The 8040-nt window shown below is 44.6% G+C and overlaps 1 protein-coding gene across 4 annotated transcripts in view; it reads left to right on the top strand.

Moving 5' to 3' along the window:
* prdm10 (PR domain containing 10) overlaps window positions 1-8040 on the top strand; it is a 236734-nt gene that overhangs the window by 34091 nt on the left and 194603 nt on the right. The window lies entirely within an intron of this gene.

The following is an 8040-nucleotide window of genomic DNA, read 5'->3' as shown; positions in this document are numbered from 1 at the left end:
TACTAATCGCTTACCTTCCCGCCCAGCTATGCGCTCCAACCTCACTTCCGCTGCTCCCACTCAAATGACCGTTGGTGATTAAAGGGTGAGTTCTCCTTCCCGGCTGCCCCTCTGTTTGCCGTCACTTCCTCTGCTGCTCCCGCTCTTTTTGTGGAGAGAGAATAAGAAACACCGCTGCCCGCTACAGGTAAGTAATTTTGAAACAAACTGTTTTACCTTAGCTGTAGTCTCCCGGGTTCGCCTTTACTCGGCCGCTGCTCCCACTCGAATGACCGTTGGTGATTAAAGGGTGAGTTCTCCTTCCCGGCTGCCCCTCTGTTTGCCGTCACTTCCTCTGCTGCTCCCGCTCTTTTTGTGGAGAGAGAATAAGAAACACCGCTGCCCGCTACAGGTAAGTAATTTTGAAACAAACTCTTTTACCTTGGCTGTAGTCTCCCGGGTTCGCCTTTACTCGGCCGCTGCTCCCACTCGAATGACCGTTGGTGATTAAAGGGTGAGTTCTCCTTCCCGGCTGCCCCTCTGTTTGCCGTCACTTCCTCTGCTGCTCCCGCTCTTTTTGTGAAGAGAGAATAAGAAACACCGCTGCCCGCTACAGGTAAGTAATTTTGAAACAAACTCTTTTACCTTGGCTGTAGTCTCCCGGGTTCGCCTTTACTCGGCCGCTGCTCCCACTCGAATGACCGTTGGTGATTAAAGGGTGAGTATTTATACTCACAGTTCTCCTTCCCGGCTGCCCTTCTGTTTGCCGTCACTTCCTCTGCTGCTCCCGCTCTTTTTGTGAAGAGAGAAAGAAAACACCGTTGCCCGCTACAGGTAAGTAATTTTGAAACAAACTGTTTTACCTTAGCTGTAGTCTCCCGGGTTCGCCTTTACTCGGCCGCTGCTCCCACTCGAATGACCGTTGGTGATTAAAGGGTGAGTATTTATACTCACAGTTCTCCTTCCCGGCTGCCCCTCTGTTTGCCGTCACTTCCTCTGCTGCTCCCGCTCTTTTTGTGAAGAGAGAATAAAAAACACCGCTGCCCGCTACAGTTAAGTAATTTTGAAACAAACTGTTTTACCTTAGCTGTAGTCTCCCGGGTTCGCCTTTACTCGGCCGCTGCTCCCACTCGAATGACCGTTGGTGATTAAAGGGTGAGTATTTATACTCACAGTTCTCCTTCCCGGCTGCCCCTCTGTTTGCCGTCACTTCCTCTGCTGCTCCCGCTCTTTTTGTGAAGAGAGAATAAGAAACACCGCTGCCCGCTACAGGTAAGTAATTTTGAAACAAACTGTTTTACCTTGGCTGTAGTCTCCCGGGTTCGCCTTTACTCGGCCGCTGCTCCCACTCAAATGACCGTTGGTGATTAAAGGGTGAGTATTTATACTCACAGTTCTCCTTCCCGGCTGCCCCTCTGCTTGCCGTCACTTCCTCTGCTGCTCCCGCTCTTTTTGTGAAGAGAGAATAAAAAACACCGCTGCCCGCTACAGGTAAGTAATTTTGAAACAAACTGTTTTACCTTGGCTGTAGTCTCCCGGGTTCGCCTTTACTCGGCCGCTGCTCCCACTCAAATTGCCTCACATGACTTCCCCATCACTGCTTTTTCCTTTACCAGAATAATTGGAAGACATTGTATCATGAGCTACCATCAATATCTGAACTAATCTTCTTCAATATTTAAATTCTTTACTGAGAGCGATAGAAATGTACAGCATGGAAATAGTCCAACTCGTCCATGCTGACCAGATATCCTAAATTAATCTAGTCCCATTTCCCAGCATTTTGCTTGTATCCATCTAAATCCTTCCTATTCATGTAGCCATCCAAATATCTTTTAAATGTTGTAATTGTACCAGTCTGCACCACTTCCTCTGGCAGATCATTCCATACACACATCACCAAATGTGTGTCTTCCTCTGCTTGAAAGAATTGTCTCTTAGGTCCCTTTTATATCTTTTCTCCCTAGTTTTTGACTCCCCTACCCTGGGGAAAATACCTTGGCTATTCACCCTATCCAACCCCCTCGTGATTTTATAGCTCACCCTCTGACACTCCAGGGAAAACAGCTCCAGCCTATTCAGCCGCTCGCTATAGCTCAAACCCTCCAGCCCTGGGAACATCCTTGTAAGTCTTTTCTGAACCCTTTCAAGTTTTCCCACAACTTTTCCTATAGCAGAGAGAATTGACGTTTTGGGCATAAGCCCTTCAGGAATGAGGAAGGTGTGCCTAGCAGGTTAAGATAAAAGATAGGGAGGAGGGACTTGGGGAAGGGGCGTTGGGAATGTGATAGGTGGAAGGAGGTTAAGGTGAGGGTGATAGGCCAGAGAGGGGGTGGGGGCGGAGAGGTCGGGAAGAAGATTGCAGGTCAAGAAGGCGGTGCTGAGTCTGAGGGTTGGGGCTGAGATAAGGTGGGGGGAGGGGAAATGAGGAAGTTAGAGAAATCTGCATTCATCCCTTGTGGTTGGAGGGTTCCTAGGCGGAAGATGAGGCGCTCTTCCTCCAGGCGGAGTGGGAGGGGGAGTTAAAGTGTTCAGCCACGGGGCAGTTGGGTTGGTTGGTGCGGGTGTCCCAGAGGTGTTCTCTGAAATGTTCCGCATGTAGAGGAGGCCACATCGGGTGCAGCAGATGCAGTAAATGATGTGTGTGGAGGTGCAGGTGAATTTGTGATGGATATGGAAGGATCCCTTAGGGCCTTGTAGGGAAGTGAGGGGGAGGTGTGGGTGAAGTTTTCCACTTCCCTCCAAGGATGCAAAACTTGCGCCCACACCTCCCCCTGCACAAAATGCAGCACCTCACATTAATCTAAATTAAGCTCCATCTGCCAGTCCTCAGCCCAGCAGCCCATCTGATGAAGGTCCTGTTGTACTCCGAGATAACCTTCTTCACTGTCCACAACACCACCAATTTTGATGTCATATGCAAACCTACTAACCATTGCTCCAATGTTCACATTCAAATCATTTATATAAATGATAAAATCAGAAGTCACACAGAGTCATGGAAACATACAACACTGAGACAGGCCCTTTGGCACAAACTGTTCTGTGCTGACCAAAATGTGCATCCACGCTAACCCATTTCCCTGCACTTGGCATATCATAGAGCGTCATAGAGTCACATGACACTAGGTTATTGTCCAACAGGTTTATTTGAAATCATAAGCTTTCGGAGCGGTGCTTCTTCATCAGGTGAAGTGGAGGGAAGCGCTTTCAGGATACACCCGATCATGTCCTGGGGAATTTATCTACCTTTCTGCATTTTGAGATGTTCAGCACCTTCTCTGTTAAATGAACGCTTTTCAGAATATTGCTGTTTATTTTTCCAAGTTGTTTAGCTTCCATTTCCTGCTCCACAGTATATTTTGATGCAAATTATTCATTTAGTATCTCACCCCTCTCCTACGGTTCCACACATAGGTGGCCTTGTTGATCTTTTGAGGCTCTATTCACTGCCTAGTTATTCTTGCCCTTGATGTATTTGTAGAATCCCTCTGGATTCTCCTTAACCTTATTTGCCCAAGTTATCTCACGTTCCCTCTTTACTCTTCTGATTTCCCCCTTGAGTATACTCCTACTGCCCCTATCTCCTCAAGGGATTTACTTGATCCCAGCTGTCTCTGTCTGTCATATGCCTCCTTTTCTTTCTTGACCAGAGCCTCAATTTCTCTAGTTATCTGGCATTCCCCACAACTACCAGCCTTATCCTTCACACTAATAGGAACATACTGCCTCTGGACTCTCGTTATCTAATTTTTGAAGAATTTATTTTGTCAGAGGTGAATAGCAATATTTTTCCCTAGAAAGCAAAACTTTGATAGGCTTGAGTAATTTGATTCACTTCTTCAGTACATAAAGAATATCCGTGATTAGCTCAAGCATTTATATTTACCAAAGTTGTAGGTACTAAGGAAAAACTTGCCAATATCCTATTGTTGTGGTTTTATTACCTGATTATTTTAGTGTCTTTTGCAGATTCCACAGGCATTCCTGCTTGTGCAACTGGTTTTTCTTTAAGTTCCAATTTATTTTTTGCACTGAAATTATATTAACTTCTGTACATCACTTTTAACTTTGATATTATTCCGAACAGCCTTGGTCTTCCTTTAAAGTTTGTGTGTATTTTCAGTTCCTCCAGTTTCCTTGTGGGATCTAAAATGGAGATTTGTACATTTCTCTGTGAGATATATTATTTGGCTAAAACTGGAGCTGTTCTTATTTTGGAAACTTTTCAGTTCTCCACCTGAGACTTAATAGCTTATAGAATGCAGGACTACTGGTAATCCACATTATAGCCAATTAGTTTGAAGAAATTCTAAATATTTGATGGATAGTGACTTTAGTCCCATCTCCCCACAGGAGTTGAATTATACTCGTGTCATATTCCAGACACTGAAACTTGATGGCATCAAATCTGACAAATCCTTATTAACCATGTAAATCTAGGCAAGTGTGTGTAGAGTTCGTTTAAAGATGTAAGTCATTGAAGTAACCCTGCTTCCCCAGTGTTAGCAGATTCCTATTTATGTGTATATTGCGGCAAATGTCACTGAAGTGATCAGCAAAAAGAAAGATTGAATTTTTCTTTCCCCAGTCCGACACATTAAATGGTACCATAATCAGCTGCTCTGTTACCTGAAGTAAATACAACAAAACTACCAGAAATAAGCAGAATTATAGAATCATATAGCACGGAAACAGAGCCTTCGGTCCAACCAGTCCATGCCAAATGTAATCCCAAACGAAATTAGTCCCACCTTTCCGCTTCTGGCCCATATCTCTCCAAACCTTTCCTATTCATGTCTCTACAATTTAGTAGAACATTGGACCAAGCCATTGAACATTAACCATATTTCTGTTCTGTAAATCTTCACGGTTTAACAACATGACTGGAAAGTATCAATTGCATCCAATATTACACGGAGGTGCTGTTGATACCAGTTTCCTCACTCCCCCTCCCCCCACCTTGTCTCAGTCAAATCCATCGAACTCAGCACCGCCTTCCTAACCTGCAATCTCCTGTTCCCTGGATGCTGCCTGACCTGCTGCGCTTTTCCAGCAACACATTTTCAGCTCTGATCTCCAGCATCTGCAGACCTCACTTTCTCCTGTTGATACCTTGTCAAGCCTTGTTCCACAGATACATCTGCTGCCACAGCCAAAGTGACCCAAATCACCAAAATTGATTTTCATTTGTGAGGTTATATCATTTGCTGGTTTGCAGAAGTGATGTTCCAAAACAAGTTCATCAGCAGAGACCATACATTCCAAGTGATGGACATCTGCCGTGCTTTCAAAATGTTTCTCTTAAGTTTTAGGGTATGTTAGGTATGATGCATCTTCAGTATTCTTGAAAAAAACAAGCCAAATATAAATGTCTTTTTTGATCAATAACAATTTTAAAAATATTCTGCATGCATTTGTGTGGAGCCGCAGAAAATGGGGGAGATACTAAATGAGTATTTTGCATCAGTATTTACTATGGAAAAGGATATGGAAGATATAGACTGTAGGGAAATAGATGGTAACTTCTTGCAAATTGTCCATATTACAGAGGAGGAAGTGCTGGATGGCTTGAAATGGGTAAAGGTGGATAAATCCCCAGGATCTGATCAGATGTACCCTAGAACTCTGTGGGAAGCTAGAGAAGTGATTGCTGGGCCTCTTGCTGAGATATTTGTATCATCGATAGTCACAGGTGAGGTGTCGGAAGACTGGAGGTTGGCTAAAGGGGTGCTACTATTTAAGAAGGGTGGTAAGGACAAGCCAGGGAACTGTAGACCAGTGAGCCTGACATTGGTAGTGGGCAAGTTTTTGGAGGGAATCCTGAGGGATGGGATGTTCATGTATTTGGAAAGGCACTGATTAGGGATAGTCAACATGGCTTTGTGTGTGGGAAATCATGTCTCACAAACTTGGTTGAGTTTTTGAGGAAGTAACAAAGAGGATTGATGAGGGCAGAGCGGTAGATGTGGTTTATATGGACTTCAGTAAGGCGTTCGACTGGGACTGGTTAGCAAGATTAGATCTCGCGGAATGGAGGGAGAACTAGCCATTTGGATACAGAACTGGCTTAAAGATAGAAGAGAGAGGGTGATGGTGCAGGGTTGTTTTTCAGACTGGAGGCCTGTGACCAGTGGAGTGCCACGAGGATTGGTGCTGGGTCCTGTACTTTTTGTCATTGACATAAATGATTTGGATGCGAGCGTAAGACGTACAGTTAGTAAATTTGCAGATGACACCAAAATTGAAGGTGTAGCCCGAAGTCGTGGTCCACATTGGCACCAACGACATAGGTAGGAGGAGTGCTGATAGTAAATTTGCAGATGACACCAAAATTGAAGGTGTAGTGGACAGCAAAGAGGGTTACTTCAGATTACAACAGGATGTAGATCAGATGGGCCAATGAGCTGAGAAGTGGCAGATGAAGTGTAATTCAGATAAATGTGAGGTACTGCATTTTGGGAAAGCAAATCTTAGCAGGACATATACACTTAATAGTAAGGTCCTAGGGAGTGTTGCTGAACAAAGAGACCTTGGAGTGCAGGTTCATAGCTCCTTGAAAGTGGAGTCGCAGGTAGATAAGATAGTGAAGAAGGCGTTTGGTATGCTTTCCTTTATTGGTCAGAGTATTGAGTACAGGAGTTGGGAGGTCATGTTGCGGCTGTACAGGACATTGGTTAGGCCACTGTTGGAATATTGCGTACAATTCTGGTCTCCTTCCTATCGGGAAAGATGTTGTGAAACTTGAAAGGATTCAGAAAAGATTTGCAAGGATGTTGCCAGGGTTGAAGGATTTGAGCTATTGGGAGAGGCTAAACAGGCTAGGGCTGTTTTCCCTAGAGCATCGGAGGCTGAGGGGTGACTTTATAGAGGTTTACAAAATTATGAGGGGCATGGATAGGGTAAATAGGCAAAGTCTTTTCCCTGGGGTCGGGGAGTCCAGAAATAGAGGAAAGATGTAAAAGAGACCTATGGGGCAAGTGTTTCACACAGAGGGTGGTATGTGCATGGAATGAGCTGCCAGAGGAAGTTGTGGAGGCTGGTACAATTGCAATATTTAAGAGGCATTGGATGGGTATGTGAATAGGAAGGGTTTGGAGCGATATAGGCCGGTTGCTGGCAGGTGGGACTAAATTGGGATGGGATATCTGGTCAGCATGGACGTGTTGGACCGAAGGGTCTGTTTCTATGCTGTACATCTCTATGACTGTATAATTGTATTAACCAGGCACATGCTCATTAAAACCTCATATTGCTATTGTTTCTGGGAAAGTTAAAGTGTATAAAATAATGAGGGTTAGAGGTAGAGTTAATGGTAGTTGTCTTTTCCCGAGGACGGGGGATTTCAAGACTAGGGGACATGTTTTTAAGGTGAGGGGGGAGAGATTTAAAAAAGCCATTAGAGTCAGAACCTTTACATAGAAGGTGGTTTGCATGTGGAATAAGCTTCCTGAGGATGTGGATACAATTATAAATGTTTAAAAGACCTATAGATCAGGACAAAAATAGGAAAGGTTTGTAGAGATATAGGCCAGGAGAAGGTAGGTGGGACAAGTTTAACTTGGGACTATGTTTGGCATGGACTAATTGGACTGAAGGGTCTGTTTCCATGCTGTATGAGTCTGACTCTGACTCATTTGGGTTAAGAATTGCATTTTAACTGAAAGTTGCTCTTTCACAGAACTCAAACAGCCATCCATTGCTTTTCCTTCCAAATCACTTTGCAAAATCGAAGTCCACATGTCTTTGTGTCACTGTAATTATACTGCAACTTTGTCAAATGAAGTAAATATCCTTCCTGGACCTCTCCATCTCCATTAGTGACGACCGACTTGACACTGACATTTTTTACAAACCCACCGACTCCCACAGCTACCTGGATTACACCTCTTCCCACCCTACCTCTTGCAAAAATGCCACCCCGTATTCCCAATTCCTCCGCCTCCGCCGTATCTGCTCCCAGGAGGACCAGTTCCACCACAGAACACACCAGATGGCCTCCTTCTTTACAGACCCCAATTTCCCTTCCCACGTGGTGAAAGATGCCCTCCAACGCATCTC

The sequence above is a fragment of the Chiloscyllium plagiosum genome, chromosome 35, assembly GCF_004010195.1.
Source record: "Chiloscyllium plagiosum isolate BGI_BamShark_2017 chromosome 35, ASM401019v2, whole genome shotgun sequence".
In the NCBI taxonomy this organism is placed as follows: domain Eukaryota; kingdom Metazoa; phylum Chordata; class Chondrichthyes; order Orectolobiformes; family Hemiscylliidae; genus Chiloscyllium; species Chiloscyllium plagiosum.
The sequence above is the reverse complement of the archived record's forward strand: the minus strand, read 5'-3'. Positions and strand labels throughout refer to the sequence as shown.